The sequence below is a fragment of the Lutra lutra genome, chromosome 17 (genome assembly GCF_902655055.1).
Source record: "Lutra lutra chromosome 17, mLutLut1.2, whole genome shotgun sequence".
In the NCBI taxonomy this organism is placed as follows: domain Eukaryota; kingdom Metazoa; phylum Chordata; class Mammalia; order Carnivora; family Mustelidae; genus Lutra; species Lutra lutra.
This window is the reverse complement of record NC_062294.1, coordinates 30,257,927-30,282,225: the sequence shown is the minus strand read 5'-3', so window position 1 is coordinate 30,282,225 and position 24,299 is coordinate 30,257,927. Positions and strand designations below refer to the sequence as shown.

Here is a 24,299-nt window from a genome sequence, read left to right as displayed (position 1 = left end):
GCAGACACTAAAATACTAGTTTATGTAGCTTTATAAGATATTTTCATGTGTTTCCTCTTTGGGAATTTGTAATAGTTCAAATCTGTTAATGAAAGTGATCTATTTCTGGCATCTACTGACTGCCTAGTATGTGAAGAAATACAGACATTTGACAACTGCAGAAGTAAAACATGTTCATTGAAATATTTAGAAAAAATTTAGAGAGCACAAGCAAGAGAAGTCATGCTTCATCACACCAACTAGAAATAATCCCTTTTTATATTTGGGGGCTCCTATGCTTTCAGTCTTTTTTGTGTGTATTGAAGTTGACACACTGACACACAGTTTATGTTTTTAGTCTCATACTCTCTGTTTACCTTTTTGTTTTCTGTATCAAATTTTCAGCTTTATTTAGATAAAATTGACATATAATGAACTGAACATATTTCAAGTATACAGTTTGCTAAATTTTGACGTGTATACACCAATCATACCATCATCACAGTCAAGATAATGAACATACTTGGGCCACCTGAGTGGCTCAGTCTGTTAAGTGTCTGCCTTTGGCTCAGGTCATGATCTCCAGGTCCTGGGATCGAGCCGCACATCGGGCTCCCTGCTTAATAGAGAGTTTGCTTCTCCCACTGCTCATGCTCTCGCATGTTCACTCTCACTCTCACTCTCAGGGTTTCTCTCTCTCTCTCTCTCAAATGAGTAAATAAAATCTTTAAAAAAATGAAAAAAGATAATGATCATACTCATCACCCTGAAAGGTTTCCTGTTGCTCCTTTCTTCATTTCCTACCTCCTCCACCACAGGTAACCACTGATCTGATTTCTGTCACTATAGACAGTCTGCATTTTTTAGAATTTTATACACATGAAATAATGTAATGTGTACTCTTTTTTATCTGGTTTCTTTTACTCAGCATAGTTGTTTTGAGATTCATCTAGTTGTTGCACCTGTGGTCGTTCCTTCCCTTTTGTTGCTGAATAGTATTCCGTTATATGGATATACCATAATTTGTTTAACCCTTTGCTTGTTGGAAGATGTGTTTCTAGTTTGGGATTATTATGAATAGCAGTGCTATGAACATTTATGTATCATCTTTGTGAGGGCATACACTTTTTGTTTTTTCAGGACTAGGAGTATTTTATTTCATCTACTGAAAGATTCACATCTTTCATATTTTAAGACCTCCGACACTGGAATGTGTCTTTCAATTGATGGCATTTTAGAATCTCTCTTAGGGAAGCAAAAGTTGTGAAGTGGTAGGAGTCACCTGTACATGCATTCAAAGTGTCAGGATGTCAGCAGCATGGAAGGAAATCCTGGAGACGGGAGCAGAGAGCACTCCTTTAACTGCTGGAAACCGATTGTTGTTCCAAGTGCTGGCAATATTTCTAGAGCCAGAATCAAAGAAAATTATCTCTGTATAACTACAGAACCACATTCAGGAGACTCTCAGCAGAGGCTTTTTGTGATATTACAGGTTATTTTAGGAAATACTTCATCACTAGCTCTTCTCATGGCACAGAGGATAATTTTATGTGGCAGAACTTGGATATTGATGACTCTAAGTGGGAAAGTGATGAAGAATTAGGACTCAGAATTTGGAAGCAGTTTTAGGAATACCTTCCCTGATTTATTTCACTTACATTTGCCTTTGTATGTATGCACAAAGGTGTGACTTATAATAATAATAAAAAAAATCTATGTCTAATTGAGCCAAAACTCTGCCTTTCATTTTGTTTTGTTTTTTTTGTTCTGTTTTTGGATAGTTTTTATTCGAATGTATTCACACCCTTTTCTTCTGTTGTGTCATCCCCATCCAGTGTGTTTCTTAAATCTTGTTTTCATTCATTTTATGTCTTACATGTCTTCACTTAACATGCTCAATCTTTCCTCTAACTTACTGAACATTTAGAAGATAATTATAATAGTTGTACTACTATCCTTGTCTACTGCATCCATCATTAATGTCATTTCTGAGTCTGTGTTTGATGATTGATTTTTCTCCTCACTGTGGTTTGTGTTTGCTGCTGCTTTGCATGCCTGATAATTTTTGAATGGATGCCAGACATTTTGAATTTGACCTTGTTAAGTGATGGAAACTTTTACATTCCTTTAAGTATTCTTGAGTTTTTTTCTGGGATACAGGTACTTGGAAATTGGTTTATCTTTATAAGATCTGTTTTTAGGCTTTGTTAGGCTGGACTAGAGTAATCTTTAGCGTTAATTTTTCCCCACTACTGACACTATAGCCTTGTGAGTTCTCTGTCCAATACCTTGTGAAATACAAGCTTTTCCACTTGGGCTCATGGGAAGATGAGCTATTCTTAGCCCTAGTGAGATGTCAGCTGCTTTCAAGTAGTTTGTTCTGGGCTTTGGGTAGGTTCTCTACAAACTAGTAGCACCGACCAGTACTTACCTAAAGCTTTGAGAGGGGACTTTCTGAAGATCTCTGGTGGTGTTTCCCTGTGAACTTTCTCATCTCCAGAACTTTCCCCTGCAAACAGGTTTCCTTGGCTTTCTTGAACTTCCAGCTCTGTCTCCTCAACCCCAGGAGGCCATAAGATTGCACGTGGCTTCCTACTTTCCCTGTTCTGAAGTCTGGAAACCCTCTCCTTGAAGTAAGCTGGGATAGGAGGCAGTCTTAGCTCATTTGTTTTCCTTCTCTCAGGGATCACTGTCTGGGTTACATGTTGTCCACTGTCTAAAAACTTGTTGTGTTATACATTTTGCCTGGTTTTTCAGTTGTGTCAAGTATGAAGGTAAATCCAATTCTTATTACTCCATCTTGGCCTTAATTGGAAGACATACTGCCATTTTATTTTTTTTTTTTTTAAGATTTTATTTATTTATTTGACAGTCAGAAATCACAAGTAGGCAGAGAGGCAGGCAGAGAGAGAGGGGGAAGCAGGCTCCCCGCTGAGCAGACAGCCTGGGATCATGACCTGAGCCGAAGGCAGAGGCTTTAACCCACTGAGCCACCCAGGCGCCCCCATACTGCCATTTTAATGACTTTATAATAATTTATAATGCAGAAGCCCCATAATTTATTTAACCTGTTTATTATTCTTGGATAGTATAATAAACATCTTTGTAAATAAGTTGTATATACCCATGATTAGACAGATTCCTAGAAAATCAAGGTAAATATATAGACTTTCCTTTGAAGACTTGTATAATTATGAATAATAATAAACATACAAATAGCCAGTAGGGGGGCGCCTGGGTGGCTCAGTGGGTTAAAGCCTCTGCCTTCGGCTCAGGTCATGATCTCAGGGTCTTGGGATCGAGCCCCGCATCAGGCTCTCTGCTCGCAGGAACCTGCTTCCCCGTCTCTCTCTTCCTGCCTGCCTCTCTGCCCACTTCTGGTCTCTATCTGTCAAATAAATAAAATCTTTTATTAAAAAAAAAAAAAAACAAATAGCCAGTAGGTACTGAGCATTTATACTGACATTCATGACTTTACATATATTTTCTCATTTAATTGAAACAACTCTTACCATTTACTCTTACAGATAGGGGCTTGAAGGATGGGATGGTTAAATAGTTTGCTCAGGGTCATGCGGTAGAATATGGCAATGCAAGGTTTCAAGTAGGACTCTGGAGCCCACACTATCCTCTGTTGCCTTAGGGTTTGGAAATATTGAAGCTGGAAGTGACCTATAGTCACGTAGCAGTTTTTTATTGTTACTGTAACAAATAGTCACAAATCTGCTGTCTTCAGACAACATAAATTTATTATCTTATAGTCCTGGAAGTCATAGGTCTAAAATGGATCTCACTGGGCTGAAATCAAGGTGTTGGCAGGGCTGCATTCCTTCCTAGAAACTGTACAGGAGAATCCCATTTTCTTGCCTTTGCCAGTGTATGGAGGCTACCCATTCTGTGGCTTATGGCCCCCTTCTAGCGTTGGCTGGTCAAGTCATTCTCTAATTGTATGACTGTCTTCTGCCTCTATCTTCCACTTACAAAGACCCTTGTGATTACAGTAGATCCTTGGACAATCTAGGATAATCTCTCTCTGTGTTAAGATCAACCTTAATTTCATCTGCAGTCTGAATTCCCTTTTGCGATATAACTGAACATGTTCACAGAATTGGGGATTAGGAGGTCGATATCTTTGGGGTCATTATTCTGCCTTCCACAACGAATGAGTCCAATTAGAAGATATTCCTTTAATGAATGAATCAACAAGGGCCTGTTTTAAGACTTTATGACCTCACTTTATGAAGCTTCCCTGTTTGAGGATCTTATCCTTCTGTGTTTCCTCTCTGCTTCTCATTCTAGGAATTATCTAGTGATCTAGACTTCAGTGATTTAGAGTTGGCTATCCAAAACTTAGAGTTTCAGATTTCCTAATAATGCATATTTAACTGATTTAAATAAATTCAGCCGTTTTTGAAAAAAAAAATTTGTTCATTCAATAATTACTTAGTAGGCCCCTGTCCTATACCAGGCATTGCAGTAGGCACTTTTCATATGTTATCCCATTTTATCTTCACAATGATGTCATGATGTTAATAGTGGCATCTTAATTTATAAATGAGGAACCAGACTTAGGTTACCATAGTTTATAAATCACAGACCTAAGATTTGAACACAGATTCAAGAAAAGTAGATATTGAGAAAAGATAAAGAAGTTATAATTTTATAATGCATAATCAGCTAATTTTACTTATTTTAATAATTTACATTACTATTGACTACAAAATAATTTTACACAATTTCAAGTTAATAGTTACTAATGTAGTACTGTAGTACTACATGACTTGGTACTATTTTTTTCCCCAGATAATCTGGTTTCCAAAGTGTAGCCGTGTTTTATTTTGTAAAAAGGCTGTCGTCGACTCTCTTGCTTTATATCATGTGCGTTTAGCACTTTCTTTTTTTTTTTTTTTTAATATTTTATTTATTTGACAGAGATCACAAGTAGGCAGAGAGGCAGGCAGAGAGAGAGAGAGGAGGAAGCAGGATTCCTGCTGAGCAGAGATCCCGATGCGGGGCTCGATCCCAGGACCCTGGGATCAAGACCTGAGCGGAAGGCAGAGTCTTTAACCCACTGAGCCACCCAGGCACCCCAACGTTTAGCACTTTCTTAATGTTATTCATGTGGTTGTATCTTACTGAACTGAGGCCCAATACTAGAAAGTTGAAATCCTGAATTTTTGTCATCAGATAAATGAGCTATTTATGAAGGAGAAGAATAAGATTTTATCTTTATTCTTGGCATCCATAACTTGTTTCTTAGTTCTGGTATAGGACAACAGATCTTCTAGAGGTGGGTCTTTGGGTATAAGTTTCTTTGATAAAGTAGAAAAGGCAGTGCATATAGTGTCTGGAGGACTGGGTTCAAGACACTGTCATACTGTCATAGGAATCTTAGGCAAGTTACCCTCCCTGCAGCTTTCTCATCTGTAATAATATGGATACATATTGTTGGAATTTCTGATTAATAAACTTGAAATGAATCTGAAAATGCTTTTATAAATTATTAAATCAGCTTGTTTAATGATTCCTTGCTTTAAGGATTCTTTTTAGCTTTAGAACTAGAAGTAGTTTTCATATGAATCTTTTTTTTTAAAGTTTACATTTGTAGAAACTGAGAACCAGATGTAAAGTTTACATAGCTTTCTAGTGGCGTAGTCTAAAAATGATTCCCTGATCCTATTTCCTTTTTATTGTTTTTTTTCCCTTATATAGCTATTTATTTTGTATGCAGCTTGTCTCTAATATTTGTGGGTCCCAGAGAAAGAGTACAAATGGAAACTCTCATTTTTGTATGTCAGAATATTTAAAAGTTGTAAACAAAGCCAATAAACTGTTTAAGTATGTTCTGTCCTTCTTCCTTGACAAACAGAAGCATTGGTTTGAATTTAGAATTCTTGAATTCTCTGGAGTTGGACATCCAGAATATAGCAAAAGTGGACTGTTCTACTTCTCTTTCCAGCTCTGGTTTCATCCTACATGTCAAGGAGCCTCATGTACAAATGTGGACTTCTCAGCCTCCATCTACAAGCTCCACATCCCTCTCTACATCTCTTTGTCCTAAGCAGACACATACTGGAAATATATATTCCTTGCCCTACAAGGAATTCCTTGAGAGAACAGCGTAGGGAATAGACCCAGGACAGACTCTGCAAGGAGGTGTGAGACTGTTTTAGATAGAGAATTCCTGCATTCCTAGAGCATGTTTTGGGGGAGAGGAGGGATAATATATCTTTTTGGCCATGAGGTGGGGTGTGGCAAAGGAACCAGACCCTCCAAATCGTGCTGCCCAAGGAAGGGGACCTCTTTTGCCTGATCTAAAGGGAAGTATTTTTCTTCATGAGCAGTGGCATGGATTTGATAAGTTAGTTGGTGAGAGCTAGTAAATTAGTGAGAGATGTGGGTAGCTTGCTATAACCAGGAGAGTTATTTTCTCTCTGTGGAAATTATTATCTATATATTGGGCTCTGTATCAGTTAAAATATTGTCGATTTATGAAATACTTTTAAGAGTTTATGGGTGATGGTACAGTTTTAAAATTTTCCTAAAAACAAAGCTGTCTGTGTTCTTGGGATTCCAGACTTCAAAGTGAAATTGTCTTGTGAAAATGTGTATTTCCTGTCAATGAGTTGTTAGTACCTAGGCAGTAAATCAGGAAAGCTATTTTCTCTGTTTCTTTTTTTTTAATGAAAATTATTCAATACCAAAAGAAAAAAAATATTCAGTATCCAGAAAAGTTAATAAAGAAGAGTAAATAAATGCCTTCACTTCAGTAATTGTTAACATTTTGCCATGTTTCTTTAATTTTTTGTTTATAGATGAGTACCTAGATTTTGTTGGTTTTGGCTCTATGATTTGAAAGTAAATTGTAGTCATGAGACTTTACTTCTGAATACTTCATTATCCATCTCCTAAGAATGAAGAAATTCTTCCCTGCAACCAGTATCATACCTGTTAATTAATAATTTTACATATCCTCTGAAATCTAATTCATATTCAAGTTTCCCCACTTATTAGGACAAGCTTCTTAATTTTTTATCATTTTCATTTGAAATACTCCAATGAAATGCTTTAACCTTCTAGTTTTGATCATAACATGGGAATTAAAAATATGTCCAGTCTTACTATTTTGTCATTACTAAGTATGCTGGCATCAGATTTTCTCCTTGCCAGGATGTCCTTTGAGGAGCAATAGTCTGTAATGACTGAGTTCCTCTCTGACATTCTTGAAATACGTTCCTTACCTTTGGTTTAATGTACTTTCTAAATTTACTTTTTCTTTCAGAGAAAATGTTGGCTAAGACTGGGATAAATTAAAGGGATTTGCATAATTTGAGGAAGACAAGTGAGTTGCCAAGGATCTCTTAGATTTATTTTACCTTGAGGGTAGAGAAGAATGAGAGAGATATATATCTGAAAACTGTTTTAGTGATATATCAAGGGGAAGTAAAGATGACAGTACCTTTGGTGGGGAGAAAGCATCTAGACTTGTTAAAATTTACACAAGGGATACATTTGGTTTTCAGCACTATGGATTTCTGAAGTGCGCAACAGTATCATTCCCAATATTTATTAATAATGATATGGTTATTGAAATGGGTATCTTTAATGAGTATGAAAGCCCTGATTTCTTGAGTTTCTTGTTTTAGAATTTTAATTTTTGGCTGAAGCCAGAGATAAATACATTACACTTGTCACGTAAATTTTTTTAAGAACAGTAATTACTATCATGTAATAACTCATATACTTAAGCAAAAGTTGGAATGCTTATATGACAGTTATAGGAAAAGCAGAGCAATATAAACATTAGAAAAGATTACAACTAAAAGAATATATATCTTTTGCTCAGTTGCTTTGTAAACTAATTTTTTTTACATTAGCCCAGATATACTTCTGAGTATTAAATTGGCTTAATGGAGGAAGCAAGATGAAATACTTGTTTAAAAATTTTTCCTGGGACGCCTAGGTGGCTCAGTCAGTTAGGCATCAGACTCGTGATTTTGGCTCAGGTCATGATCTTAGGGTCCTGAGTTCAAGCCCCACATTTGGTTCTGCTCTCACCACAGAGACTGCTTGTCCCTCTCCCTCTGTTCCTCCTACCCCTTCAGGGGTGTGCTTGCACATGCACGTGCTTGCTTTCTCTCCCTCTCTCAAAGAAATAAAAATCTTTTAAAAAGATAATCAAAAATTTTTCTCTATGCAGAACAAGCTTAATGTCGCAGCATGATATTGGATGTGTTAACAGCTAAAGCACTATTTAATTCCTATAGTTGATGGTAATAATCCTGGAAAAGTTGTTGAGAAATGTTACCTCTAATTAAAAATAGTAAAACAAATATTTTACTATGCATGATTAACTTACCATGTACACTCATTATAATTTGTTGCTTTAATTATATCAGGGTATTCTCTATTGTGAAAAATTTGATGGATTTACTTTGTTTTTAATTGTTGATTTTATTTGTAGTTGGTTAGTCTGATTTATTGTAACTTCAGAGGATAATATTTTGGAGACATTTTCGTAGAAACTGTTGTTGTTTTGGAAAGAGTACCAATAAGGACCGTATATTTGGGTTTATGCAATTTGTGTTATCATTTCCATAGTATATTTTAGTTAAAGTTCCTTATATTCTAGGTGAGCCAAATGTTTTTTACATTTCTCTTGTTTAGAAAAGACCTTCATTAATCAGTCTTCAATATTTACTTAAATGTACATAGAAATTTGAGCCACAAAGAAGAAATCTGGCCTAATTAGATGGAAAAAAATGAGTTTATTTTTATAATTATTTAAAAGGAGATTTCATACATGCATGTCTTTAATTCTGTTAATAAAGCATTAAATATATTAAAAGACCTATTTTTCGCTAAAATTTATTTGTGGAATTGTAAGTCCCCAGTAAGATTAAATATTTTAAATTAATATAGTATATATGTGAGAATGTGTTTATTAGCTAACTTTTTGTTTGGTTTATGAACACAAGTTCTTTCAACAGTTATATTCAACAACTGCCCACCTACTACATACTTTTTTTTTAAAGCTGTTGGGATCAAAATTATGTGCCATTTAAAAATATCTATTTCTAGACTAAGTTGTGAATCAGCATTAACCTATATTTTGGTATTTAGCTGTGCAAAAATATTAAAGTATAGAACTATTATACAGACACCCATAAACCCACCATCTAGGTTTAACAAATACGATATTTGCTTAAAACGTGTTTGTTTTTTTAAAATAAGACACAGTGAATAACTGCTGAAATCCCCAGTCCCATTCCTCTTTCCAGAGCAAACTACTATTCTCAATTTACCATGTATCTTTTCAGTATGTGTTTCTGCAACTTTATTGCAGAAGTATATATCTATAAACATCTGGGGAAGGAAGGAAATGGGCAGAAAAGGGATAGTTATATGACTTTATTTAAAAGATAGAGATTAGGGAACCTGGGTGGTTCAGATGGTTAAGCATCTGCCTTCAGCTCAGGTCATGATCTCCTGGTCCTGGGATCAAGCCCCATGTCAGGCTTTCCGCTCAACGCTTAACCACTGAGCCACTCAAGAGCCCCTAGATTGTTATTTTTTAAGGAAGGGAAATACCTTTATTTACATGAATGAGTGATACTTAGAGCAATGAGAGATGATTTGAGAAGTTAGTTGGGTGCCATGAGTAAGGCCTTGAATACGAGGCTAAGTGAAGACTTTGGGTAGGGAAAAACCTATACCAGAGTAACCTACTGTTGGAGTGAAACAGAGCAGAGGCAGTAAAACTACTTTAGGTGAAGAAGTCTACATTGCATTGAAAAATGTAACACTAGATTTCAGAAGATACTTACTTTTCAAATATATGCTACAAGGTAATAGTTTGAAGGTATAAGACATCATAAGGTCACTGAAGTAGAAAGTATCAAGTGAGAAGACATAGAATTTTGGCCAGAATCTTGGGGAATCTGTACTTGTGGGGCAGGAGGAAAAAAAGAAACAACGAATTAGAGAAAGAATAATTAGATATAAGACCTTGTAGTATTTCTGAAGCCATAGAAAAAGTGATGAGCAACAGTGTCAAAAATTAAGATACTGAAGAAGATAAAAACAGATAAAAGATTATTGAGGGGCTATGAGAAGTAATTGATGACCTTGAAGAAAGGACTTTTTGTAGAAAAAGAATGGAGGAACAGGAACCAAATCAGAAGGAATTTATAAGTGGTAAGAAAGTCAGGATGTCATCTGTAGACCACTCACGAGGTATACAGTATGAAAGGAAAAAGGGAGTATTCTTGAAGGTTGAAAGATGAGGAAAGTAGAGATGAGTATTTTAAATGTTAATATATATATATTCTAAACTTCCAGGAATATGATGTATAACGTACAGAGTTAGTATTGAAAGCCTGTGGGGGTGCCTGGGTGCCTCACCTATTAAGTGTCTGCCTTTGGCTCAGGCCATGATCCCAGGGTCCTGGGATCGAGCCCCATATCGGGCTCCATGCTCAACAGGAATCCTGCTTCTCCCTGTTCCACTCCCCTGCTTGTGTTCCCTCTCTTGCTGTCTCTCTCTGTCAAATAAGTAAATAATCATAAAAGAAGCAAGTAAGCAAGCAAGCTTCTGATTACTGTTTTGGGAAACTGAGAAAATGCATAATGCTGTGTTTTTGCAGAAGAAATTAATCTTGGTGTTTTGTGCAGTCTTACTTCGTTTTACCATATACTTGAGTAAGTTGCAGTCTTACTTCGTTTTACCATATACTTAAGTTGCAACTTTTAATTTGAGATAAAGGTTATGTAGAAAGACCCTGTAGATGAACACTTTCTTTTAATTGCCGGTGGACTCGGTTAGTATTTAGGTGACTAAAAGAATACATTAGAAAAAAAGAAACATGGTTATTTTATTTATTTATTTATTAAAGATTTTATTTATTTATTTGTCAGAGAGAGAGAGAGGGAGCATAAGCAGGCAGAGTGGCAGGCAGAGGCAGAGAGAAAAGTGGCTCCCCGCTGAGCAAGGAGCCCAACTCAGGACTCGATCCCAGGACCCTGGGATCATGACCAGAGCCAAAGGCAGCCGCTTACCAACTGAGCTACCCAGGCGTCCCAAATATGGTTATTTAAACGACCATAACAATATTTTATGGGAGTAACAACATAAATTCAGTGTAACTTTGCAATCCTCAACAAAGCGATGATAATAAAGTTATTTTGCTTCTATAGAATTCATTATTTCCGGGGCACCTGGGTGGCTTAGTGGGTTAAAGCCTCTGCCTTCGGCTCAGGTCATGGTCCCAATGTCCTGGGATCGAGCCCCACGTCGGGCTCTGTGCTCTGCAGGGAGCCTACTTTCACCTCTCTCTCTATCTGTCTGCCTCTCTGCCTACTTGTGATCTCTGTCAAATAAATAAATAAAATCTTTAAAAAAAAAAAAAAGAATTCATTATTTTAAAAAATTGCCGTATTGAGATGTAGTTCATCTATTGTCCCGTCTACCCACTTAAGGTATAAGAATCAATAACTTTTAGTATATTCACAGAATTGTGAGTCTATTACCATGATTGATTTTAGAACATTTTCTGTAGCAGCAGAAAAAAACCCGTATCTGTTAACATTCATTCTCTAGTTCTCTCACCGCTCCAAGCCCTACACAACTAAAATCCTACTTTGTGTCTGTGGATTTGCCTATTCTGGACATTTGAACTAAATGAGACCATATAACATATGGCCCTTTCTAATAGGCTTCTTTTATTTAACATAATGCTTTTAAAGTTCATCTGTGTTGTGGTATGTGTCGGTACTTCTGTAGTTGCCGAATACTCCGTTGTGTAGCTATACCACATTCTGTTTAACCATTTCTTAGTGATGGATATTTGGGTTGTTTCCACTCTGGCTGTTATAAATAATGCTGCTACAAACATTCATACAAGCTTCCATTTCCCTTGGGTATATGTCTAGGAATAGAATTACCAGATCATAAATTCTGTGTTTAACCTTCTGAATAATGTTCAGACTATTTCCCAATGCAACTACACCATTTTACATTTCCCACCAGCAGTGTATGAGGGTTCCAATTTTTCCTTACTTAACAACATTTACTCTCCTTTTGGTACAGCACAACCCTAGTGGTTGTGAAGTGGCACTTCATTCTGGTTTTGATTTACATTTCCCTGATGGTTAATGAGGACTATCTTTTCATGGGCTTTTTGGTTATTTATATTTCTTCTTTTGGAGAAATGCCTATTTAGGTCTTTTGCACATTTTTATTTGGATTATGGGTCATTTTATTTTTGAGTTATAGGAATTCTTTATGTTAATGTAGATATGTCTTATCAGATATGATTAGCAAATATTTGCTTAGGTTTTTTTTTTTTTTTTAAAGATTTTATTTATTTATTTGACAGAGAGAAATCACAAGTAAGCAGAGAGGCAGGCAGAGAGAGAGGAGGAAGCAGGCTCTCTGCTGAGCAGAAAGCCCGATGCGGGGCTTGAACCCAGGACCTGGGATCATGACCTGAGCCGAAGGCAGTGGCTTAACCCACTGAGCCACCCAGGCGCCCCTGCTTAGGTTTTTTTAAAATATAAAAGATGTCTTCTGCATATAGTGTTGCCTTTTGCTTTCCAATCTGTATGCTTCTTATTTCTTTTTCTTTCCCAATTGCGCAGCTAGAGTATTCAGTATGGTGCTGAATACAAGTGGCAAGAGCAGATATCCTTGTTTTGTTCCTGATCTTAGGGAAAGTATTCAGTCTTTTACCATTAGGTATGATAATGGCCATTAGTTTTTTGTAGCTGTCTATTACCAGGTATGGATGTTTCCTTCTACTCCTAGTTTGTTGAGTATTTTTATCATGAGATGTTGGTCTTCAACATCAAATCCTTCTCCTACACTATTTAAGATGATTTTGTGATTTTATTCTTTATGCCATTGATGTATTATGTTGTGATACTTGATTTACAAGTACTTTGCATTCCTGGATGAATCCCACTTGCTCATGAAATATATATTTATATATATTTGCTATTATTTTGTTAAGGATGTTTGTCTCTATATTAATAAGAGATAATGGCCTATAGTTTGAATCCATTATTTATACCAGTGTTTGGATTTTTTGTTTATTTTTGGTTTTAATAGGTCATCCTGGGAGATTGCATTAAACAGAATAATTAGCAAAATGTATTTTAAAATATTTTATTTATTTATTTGACAGACAGAGATCACAAGAAGGCAGAGAGGCAGGCAGAGAGAGAGAGAAGGAAGCAGGGCAAAATGTATTTTATAGCCTTTGTCAGAATATAATACAATTGTAGATGGTGCAGTTTTTTCCATGTCTTATGGGATGATGAATAGAAGAGGTATAAAGGTAAATTCATTTTTCTTTAAATATTTAGTATCAACAAAGTAGATTAAAAACAAATGTTGGGATATTTTGTGACCTATATTTAGTTATTTTTTTAAAGATTTTATTTTATTTATTTAGAGAAGGAGAGAGAGAGTGGAAGTGGGAGCAGGGGCAGAGGAAGAAGGAGAGAGAGAATCCCAAGCAGACTCTGCACTGAGCACAGAGCCCAACATGGGGCTCTATCCCAGGGCTCTGAGATTATGACCCGAGCCGAAACCAAGAGTCTGACACTTAATCACCTGAGCCACCCAATTAACCCTAGTTATTTTTGTATTTGTATTACAGGGATATACTTTAATATTAAAATTTTCGTTCTCTTATCCTCTTATTTAAAAATACTCTGGCCTGTTCTCAAAGTGCCCTATTTAACTGTGGTTTATACTTCCTCCTCCCTCCATCCATACACACACACACACAATTAGAATCGAACCAACAAACTTCTGGTACACATTGGTCCCCAACTCATTCTTCAGGCTTCCTTCCAATGTGGAAGGATAAAGTACTAATCGCTTTATTGCTACTAAAGATAGTAGCAGTTCATAATATGGCTTTCTATTGGGGGGGTAGAGATGAGTGGGGACAAACCTAATTTCTTTCTCAACTTTTAAAAACATTTTGTACTTTAAAAAAATAGCTTTTAGGGGTGCCTGGGTGGCTCAGTTGGTTAAGCATCTGCCTTCAGCTCAGGTCATCTTTGGACGGTCCTGGGATCAAGTCCTGTATCAGGCTCTTTGCTTAGCAGGGAGCTTGCTCCTCCCTCTGCCTGCTGCTCCCCCTGCTTGTACTTTCTCTCTGGTAAATGAATAAATAAAACCTTTTTTTTTTTTTATAAAAGCTTTTAAAAGATATAACAGGGTCGTTGTTGTTTACACTGAGAAACAAAGGTTTTTCATCATTTTGCCCACTCAATTTATTCAAGGTTAATTACTATTAGTTTTCTTTGGCCTTCTCAGAGTAAGCTTTTAATAAATTAAACTTTATTATAATGCTCCAAGAAGGGGAAAATACAGGGCAGTATTGTAGAATCTTCCTTGAATATGAATATTTTCACATTTCACATTTCTTGGAATACAGCTTGTGAAATAATGTTCTACACAAATCTTATTTCAGTTGTTATGCCTTTTTCTTGCTTAGCTCCCTCCCTTGACCATCTTCTCATTATCTCTTCATTATAAAAATTAACTTATTCCTAGATAATACAGACCCAAGTGTCCTTTTCCTCTATGATTCATATTAATTTAGCTGTTCCCCCAAACATCTGATTATTGTTTTGCTTCCTTTTCTCATATGAAGTGTGATCTATATATAATTTATACAGAAAGAGCATGAACTTTTTTGTGCATAGCATTCAATCTCATAATTCTTTCTGTCCCCCAGAGAGTCTGTTTTTGAACATAATGCCTGTATGTACCACCTATTTTCTAACTTGGTTATCTACCACTAGCCAGTAGACTCACATAAATTATAGAAATTAGGATACCATAATCTAATTTTAGTTTGTAGTAAAGTAATTAAAACTAATTAAGGAAGAAGAGTTATTAAATAGATAAATGAGGGTAAAATTAATCCTGTTCCACTTATGTTCATTTGATAAGTACATTTTAAAAATTAATTTTATTAAGGTATAATTTACATACAATAAAACATACTCATTTTGAGTTGTAATTTGATGTATTTTGACAAGTGTATACACCTATATAGTTGTGACTACAATCAGTATATAGAACATTTCCATAACCCCCAAAAGTTTCTTTTTCCCCTTCGCATGTAGTCATCCTCTCATCCCTGGCTCCAGGCAATCACTGATCTACTTTCTGTCACTATAGATTGTTTTGCCTGTTTTAGATTGTATATAAATGGAATCATATTGATGTGTACCCTTTTGTGTCTTCCTTTTTTCACTCTGCATAATATTTTTGAGATTTATCTGTGTTCTTCCACATATCATTGGGGTTTTTTGGAGATGTAATTTAAATATAGAAAAAAGTCATTCTTTTTAGCACATAGGTCTGGCAAATATGTTTAGGTGAGTAACCACCACCACTAATCAAGCTACAGAATAATTCCATAGTCCTCCCAAATTCCTTTGTCCTTTTTTGTAGCAACCCTCCTCCAATCACCAGCAACTGACAACCCCTGAGGTTTTCCCTTATATTTTTGCTATTTTGAGAATGTCACATAAATGAAATTATGTAGCCTTTGAGTCTGGCTTTCTTTTACTCAGTATAATGCATTTGTGGTTCAGTTACATTGTGTGAGTTAGTAGTTTGGTCCTTTTTATGGCTGACTAGCATTCCACTTTATGGTTATACTATGGTTTGGCCATTTACCTATTCATAAACATGGGGATTATTTCTAGTTTTTGGTTATAATGAATAAAGCTTCTGTGAACATTGAACTTCACCCTTTTTGTGTACATGTTTTCATTTCTTTTGCATAAATACTAGCAGTATTAGCTTCTTAATATGGGAATAGAGGTTTAAAGAACATTAATCTTTTTTTTGCAGGTTTATTGAGATACAGTTGACATCCAGGAAAATTCATCTTTATTAATGTACAGTTCTCAGTTTTGACAAGTGAGCACATCATGTAACAACACCACAATCAAGGCTGAGAATTTCATAAGCCCCCAAAATATTCTCTCATGCTTCTTTATAGCTAGTCTTTCCCCCAAACCCAGACCCTGGCAACTAATAATTAATTTTCTTTCTTTGTAATTATGCTTTCTTGAGAGTGTTGTACAAATGGAATCATGTGACACGTTGCCTCTCTAGTCTGGCTTCTTCCACTGAGCATAATGTGTTCTTTGTTGCACATATCAGTAGTGTGTTCTTTCAGGTGGCTGAGTAACTTCCTCATAGGAATATGCCAAAGATCATAAATGCAGTCACCAGTTAAGGGCATCTGGGTTGTTTCCATATTTGGGCAATTAAGAAGAAAAAGTCTATATAAACATTTGTGTACAGTTTTTGTGTTACTGAATGTTTTCATTTCTCTTGGGCAAACATATCAGAGTGGGATTGCTGGGATCATATATTAAATGATCTTACACTTACCTTTATAAAAAGCAGTCAAACAGTTTTCCCAAATGGCAGTGCCATCTTGTATTCCTACCAGCAGTGTGTAAGATCACACCACTTAGTATTGTGAATTTTTTTTAATTCATTTTTTACCCATGGGAATAGGTGTATAGTTATATCTCATTGTGATTTACATTTGCATTTCCTAATGTCTAATAATGTGAGCATCTTTTCTTGTGTTTATTTGCCATCTGTTTGTCATCTTCATTAAAGTGCTTAAGACTTTGGTCCATTTAAAGAAATATTTGTTTTCATATTGTGGAGTTTGGACACTTCTCTCTCTCTCTTTTTTTTTTTTTTTTAATTTATTTATTTATTTGACAGAGAGAGACCACAAGTAGGCAGAGAGGCAGGCAGAGAGAGAGAGGAGGAAGCAGGCTCCCCGCCAAGCAGAGAATCCGATGTGGGACTCGATCCCAGGATCCTGAGATCATGACCTGAGCTGAAGGCAGAGGCTTAACCCACTGAGCCACCCAGGCGCCCTGGAGACTTCTTTATATAAGGACCATTAATCTTGATCATAATGATTTACACTAACATTTACTGAATGTTTTTTCTATGTCAAATACTGTTCTAAGATCCTTTATTTGAGTTCTCTCATTTAAATTCACAGTGGTTAAGTTAGATACTATGAGTATCCTCATACAGATGATGCAACTGTATCAAACACTGGCCAGGTTTTAGAAATACACATTGAATATGACCTTGACTTATAGGTGACTACAATATACTTTGGCAAATGGAGTAGCAAAATAATTTTATCACTTCCTTGAAAAAAGAAGTGATATCTGAACTGAGTATTGAGCAGACGTTTGCTAGGCTACCTTTTGGGGAAAGGGCACACTAGACAACTATAAGAGGTTTTTGGGTTTTGTTTTGTTTTGTTTTTAACTGAAAGTAGTTCAGTATTGCTGGAATATAAAGTAAAATAAGTGTTTGAAAATTGGACATGTAACTAGAGAGAGAGAGATGATCATATTATCCAGAAGCATAACCTCATAACTGAGTACAAGCTTCAGTGTTCTCTTTCTGTTTTCTGTCCTTCACGTTTTGACTGGGTTTCAAGGAGCTTCCTTTGCTTCAGCTCCACGCTTCTCATCACTAATAACGTTGATCTAAGTAACTCTCAAGCCTCTTGCCTCATTTTGTGGATTGCTCCTACTATTAGAAGAAATATGTAATATTAAATTTCTCTTTACTGCTTTCTTTCTGAATGAAAACCATCTGAAATATCATGCTGGGGGTGCCTGGGTGGCTCAGTGGGTTAAAGCCTCTGCCTTTGGCTCAGGTCATGATCCCAGGGTTCTGGGATCGAGCCCCACATTGGGCTCTCTGCTCAGCAAGGAGCCTGCTTCCCATCCTTTCTTTCTCTGCCTGCCTCTCTGCCTACTTGTGATCTCTGCCTGTCAAATAAACAAATCTTAAAAAAAAAAAAAAGATTTCGAAATATCATGCTGATATGAGAAAGAAAAATTACTTGTTTTTTGTTCAATATATCACTGTATTAGAATAGTTTTTTCCTTAAATATCTGCATGTAATGAATTGTTTGCTCAGATAAACAATACTTAGATTAGTAATAGTCTTAATTTTGAGTTATAATCTTTAAATTTTATTGAGATATACCTACAGAAAAGTACAGAGATTATATGTGAACAGCTTGATAGATTTCCAGAGTGTGAACTTCCTCTACATAGCCAATACCCAAATCAGGAAATAGAACATTATCACAATTGTAGAAGCCTCCCCAGGCCTCCTCCTAGTCACTACTTGCCCTCGCCCTCAGGGTAATCATCACTGTGACTTAGAACTCATAGATTCTTTTTGTTGGTTATTAAACTTTATATGCATTTGTGTTGAGTATGTATCTGGGAGTGAAGTTGTTCAGTAGTAGGTATATGAATGTATTAGTTATGCTGTCTGCTAACAAATTAGCCACACATATAAGGGCTTAAAATGATACCCATTTATTATCTCATAGTTTCCTGGGTGAGGTGGCCGGGCACAGTTTATCTGGGTCCTCTGCCCAGGGACTCACAAGACTGTACCCAACATGTGCATTGGGGCTGAGATCTCCTAAGATCCATGGTCCTCTTCTAGGCTTACAGGGTTGTGGCAGAAGTCATTTCCTTGCAGCTGTAGAACTCACGGGAGCTTGTTGCTTCAAGGCCAGCAGGAGAGTGTCTCTGAGCTCAGGAAAGGCCTAAGCCCTCTAGTTTTTTATAAATTAAACTTTTAATTTTAAGACAAATGAACTTCTGCTTGCAGATGTAAAAAATAATACAGAGAGATCCAGTGGATCCTTTGCCCAGTTTCTTGTTACATGGATGTTTTGCTGTGTACAGATTTTTTTTTAGACTGTTACATAGGAATATTTCGGGAAGCAGTTTTCTCAGTTCAGATTTCCAATGGATGAGCCTCTGGTAAAATGGAATCATTATCAATATTCATTTTCATTCTTTCATGAGTCTTAAAAAATTTTTGAAAAATTTTTTAATTGGAGCTAACATTTGAAGATACTTTTCAGATCAAGATCTTTTTCTCATCAAATTTTCTTTTTTCAGTGAATAGTATTACTCAAGGGTTAGTCACACTGCAAAATTAACACAAATCCAAACTTGTCCACACTTCTGATACCAACTGAAAACTCTGGGGGTTCCCAAAGCCACCTTTAGTCTTAATAATATGTTAGCAGTACTCACAGAACTCACTGAAAACTATTATACTTGTGGTTATGGCTTATTTTGGGGTAGGCTACAGGTTAAAATTAGCCACAAAAAAAAAAAAAAAAAAAGCCCATAGAGCAGTCTTGGAAGCTCTATGCTTCCACAAAGCTTTCCCCATGGAGTCAGGTCCCAGCATTGATGTGTGATATTAGACATAGAGTATTGTTCACCAGAGCAGCTCACCTGAACTTCAGTGTCAAGAGCTTTTATTGGAGGTTCCTCAAATAGTCATGACTGATTGCCCACATGGTTGATCTCAGCCTCCAGGTTGACTAATAATAGATGATTCAAAACCCCTCCCCCCAAGTCATGTGATTGGCCTTTCTGGTGTGACCAGCCCCACCATATGATATAAAATGGCTAGCTCCTGATCTTAAAGACATTCCTATCAGGTATGACCTACATTACCTCCCAGAAGCTAAGGGCAGAGGCCACATCTCTCCTTGGGCAAGGCCAAATTCTTTACTATGTTTACTGTTAGAAAAACAAGTTTTCTCAAGGTTTATTCAACCTTTACTCATTCATTCATTCATCAATTTTTTTTTATTCTGTGTGATATATAGGTTGTTGGTCTCTGGGTACACACGGACATCATCCCTGCTCTGTAGAGCTTGCTTCCTAGTGTAAGTGTAGGATTTTGTTCCTCTGATTCTATTAGCCAACACCTCCAAAACATGATAGACCAAAACAATAGTCTAGGTTGAACTCTCCTATGAAATGAAATTGAAACTTTCGTTACCCTATTATAACAATGTTTTTCAAACTTTTTTGACTAGGACCCAGTATAGAAGTATCTTTATAAAATGTTTGTGGAATGTGTATTTGTAGGGATGTGTGTCTATTAAGATATAACCAACATTTTACAAAACACTGGTCTGCTTCGCTTATAAAGAATGTTAATGACTATTCACTGAATTAATGATTCAAAAGGAGATTTCAACTCACAGTTCAGAAACATTGTCTTGGGGAGCCTGGGTGGCTCAGCCATAAAGTGGATCTCAGAGTCCTGGGATCAAGCCCCACATTGGGCTGCCTGCTCAGCAAGAAGCCTGCTTCTCCCTCTCCCACTGCCCCTGCTTGTGTTCCCTCTCTTGCTGTCTCTCTCTCTCTCTCTGTCAAATAAATAAATAAATAAAAATCTTTTAAAAAACCCCAACATTGTCTTAAACAATGAGATCATTGGGAATACTGATGGCCTATTACTAGAAGGAATCAGCTTACTAGGAGGAATTGAGGTGCAAAAGTACCCATTTCCATGGGATAGTCTCTAGATGAACAGCCTGGGAAGTATAGTATGGCTAGTAGTAATATTATTCAGTAGGGAAACTTAGGAAGACATAAAACCAGTATGTTGTTCATTTTGCTTTGTAGCTGCTTTCTCATACTCGCTTAAGATGATTTCTGATTCATCTTTCCTCCAGAGACTGCTCGGCTAGTCTTTCCTTTCATTCAGATTTCAGGATAAATGGCCTCCTCAGTTAGACCTTCCCTGAATCCACTCTAAAATGATCACCCTACCACTTCTAATCACATCATCCTGTTTTCATTCTCTGCACATCCTTTACCTAATGTTTTTCCTATTCTCTTCACTCCCTTTCTAAAATCTTAGCTACATTAGAGAAGCAACTTCCATCATCTTGTTTACTCTTTTATTCCCAGCACGTGTAACAATGTCTGGCAAGTAGTATTAACTCAAATAATATGTCTTGTATGAGTGATCTAGCTCATGTTCCTCTTAAACCCAAAACAGAATACATTTCTCTTGGTGAAAGTAGAATATACTGTAATTATCTTGTTCATTATACCACATTTCTGTTTGTGCAGTCTAAGACTGAATTTGCCTTTTTGGCAAGCTCATTACACCATACACTCATTTCATTTACAGTGAGCTAAAATTCCCTAAAATTTTCACATGAGCTGCTGTTAAGGCATGCACCCATTTATTTTTTACTTAAGTAGTTGTTTTGTGTATGTGTGCAAGCATGCCCGTATATAGATTCAGCCTCATAAGACTTTTTTTAAATCAGCGTTTTTGGGTATGCACTAAGAGGAAGGCTAATGAAGAACTAATTGTAGGGTGGCTGAGGAGAGATTAGGCTAAAATGAAAGGCCAGTAGGAACCCAGGAGACTGACCAGATGGCACCAGTTCACAAATTTAAACTGAAAGTACTCATTTGTAGGGGTTTAGTGCAAACTGAGGAAGTAGAATCAGTTGGATAAATTTTGGAGGGGCTCACTTGACAGGATTAGGTTTGCTTTTTCCTATTCTTAAAAGAAATGTAGCATGACTCTGCCATGTTGGGACTCAACATCAGGATGACACCCTTTCCTATCTGAATTATGTTCTCTGTCCTCTTTCCCCTCCTTCCCTGCCCTTCCTTTCCCATGCACCCCACCATCCCGCACGGTGCCTGCAAGGTCCTAGCTGTTCTGGTTCAAAACAGCCAAGGGAACATATTTAATTGCCCTTAGTCATTTGTCAAATCTTAAGGCATTGTGGACTTATCAACAGTATTACAGGTCAGTGCCTCTCATGTTGTTACTAATTCTGTTTCTGTGCTATGCTCCTTGAAATCTGAATGGCTACAACCAATATTTTTAGACACTTTTCCCCACCTTAGAATCACTTCTGCTTATAGTATTGGAACTTTGTTTTTGAGTCCTGACTTGAGGTTCCTACCTTACTGATCTGCCCATCATTTTATAGTTTCAGGTCATATGATGACACCTTTTTTTCTTCTTTAACTTTAAAAGTTCTACCTTTATAAAGTCAGAGACACACAACTGCTATGCCTAGATGGTTATAGACCCCAGGAGGGCCTGTTTATCATTCTCATACAGTTCTCATCACTTCTGCTTCCACGAGTAATTTTTTCTCTTGTGATTAGAATTGCATCCAGAGACACAATTCCGCACGTTACTTACTTTGCATTCTGCAAGGTAAAATTTTAATATGGCAAAATCACATATACTTTGTGATTTCTATAATGCTTTTGGCTCTTTGTATATAGCTACTCTTTGACATCAAATAAAATTCTATTTCTTTTGCCTACGACTGTAGATGAGGTTTAAATGCCTTATTTTGTCCTTGTTGCAAATGTTATCTGTATCAGCCTCCCTTTCACATCATTTATGTTTGTTAACAATTATTTAAGTATTCTAATAGTTTTTTAGAAATTATCTCAGGATTCTGAAAATTAACATTGGTTTTTCAATGCAGTGTATACAAAAACTAAGTGTCTTTCAACATAACTGATGCTCGATTTCCCCTTTAAAAGACGTGAAAGAGGTGTTTTCCTTGGTATTTATTTTATTAATACATTCAGAGACATTGCCAGAAGAATGAGATTGTGGTGGTTAGTGTTACCAAGCCTACTCTGTAACTGCGCGGTTAATTTCCTTACGCTGTTGCCCTTCCTCTTTACCAGGACCCATCCAGGCTGTAAGAGTGTCCTTCACCTTGGGTTCTGTCAGAATGCCACCACCACCTCCCAGCCTCTTGCGCTAGGGAAAAAAAACAATGATGGCGACTTCATAAACTGCTTTGGAAATTGGAAAGATTACTGATTCCTAACAGAATATCCTAAATTTTAATGCTTCGTGAACTTTGGATCAGTTGTCACCTATGTGGGAATGGTAGGCAATACTTAACAAAATGGTGCTTTTTTTTTTTTTTTTAAAGAGTTGAACTCTACTCTTGTACCAGTGTGATAGACGTGTACTTGTCTCATCTGTGCCTGACCTCTTTCATGTGCAGTTAGAAGTAAGATTTGACTTTATTTTTAAGCACATAGGAATATCATGAAATGAGATAAGAAAATTCACCAGAAATTTTGGAAACTTTTGGGCTGTAAAATGGTTTGTGAATTAACATATTCAACAAGTTTTTAGAAAATTTCTTTTCAGGACACCCATCTGGCTCAGTTGGAGAGTATGTGGCTCTTGATCTCAGGGCCCTGAGTTCAAGCCCCACGTTGGTTATAGAAATTACTTAAATTTGCTTTTTTTTTTTTTTTAATTTTTTTCCCCTAAGAAGAATTTTAGGAAAGATGCTATAGGAAGTTAATATGATTTACCAAAGTGATACTTATCTGTAATATTTTGATTTTTTAATTGGGGTGATATTTTAAATTGTTATCTGGCAATGGTCTTGCATATTCTACATGGTCAAAGCTGGGACAATTTGAACAAGTAAATAATCATAGTACCAGATTGTAACTCATAGAATAAAATAAATATCCATGAGTCTATATAGTGTAGTATATGCTATATAAATATAATAATAGTATAATTATAGTATGTATGTTATTAATATATTGTAATTATTAATTATTAATATGTGATATTATATATTAATATATAATATAATAATTATAATAATGCGCTATATATAAACAATTGACTGAATGAATGGAGAGAAGAGACAGCTTTATTTACAGTAGAATTTCGATTAAAAATGGGGGAAAATGATAGGAATAGCAAATTTGCATACCACAATAATTGTTATAGGAAACAACTGTCAATGCATGCTAGAATTACTGGGCAAATGTATATGAGAAAAAAGATATTTGTATTCTCTTTTAGATACTTATTAATTATAAAAGGAGAGATTTATAGTAGAGATCATGGTAGACACCACTTTAACCAAGCAATCAAAGTCAACATCCCTAGTGAATAATAAGGTATACTGACATCATACACCCCCTGATACAGATGATCCCTGAGACGGGCACAGTGTCACATCACAGCAACAACAACAGTAATACCTAACATCTCTGATTGTTTGTTTGCCAGACACCACAGTAAGCACATTTTCCACTGGGCCTCACTACAGCCCTAATATCACAAGGTAGGTACTGTTATATCTCCATTTTACAGATGAGGAAGCTGAGGCCCAAGTGAATGATGAAACTAGGACTATAACTGGGGCTGGCTGACTCCAGAGCCTGTTCCCTAAATAACAACATTATGCTGAGCATAACTTGTAGTGTCGTAGCTAATTTATGGACTGATGAATGCAGTATATTTAATATTGTCAAGTAAGTTGTAAACTTTGTGAGGTTTCATGGTTTGATGTTTTTGAAATATACTTTCGATTTATGTGGAAGCAAAAGATGAACTTCTAAACAATACAGCATT

At 36.2% G+C, this 24,299-nt stretch overlaps 1 protein-coding gene across 13 annotated transcripts in view; it reads left to right on the top strand.

The window, feature by feature from the left end:
- CHD9 (chromodomain helicase DNA binding protein 9) overlaps positions 1-24,299 on the top strand; it is a 222,631-nt gene that overhangs the window by 88,753 nt on the left and 109,579 nt on the right. The window lies entirely within an intron of this gene.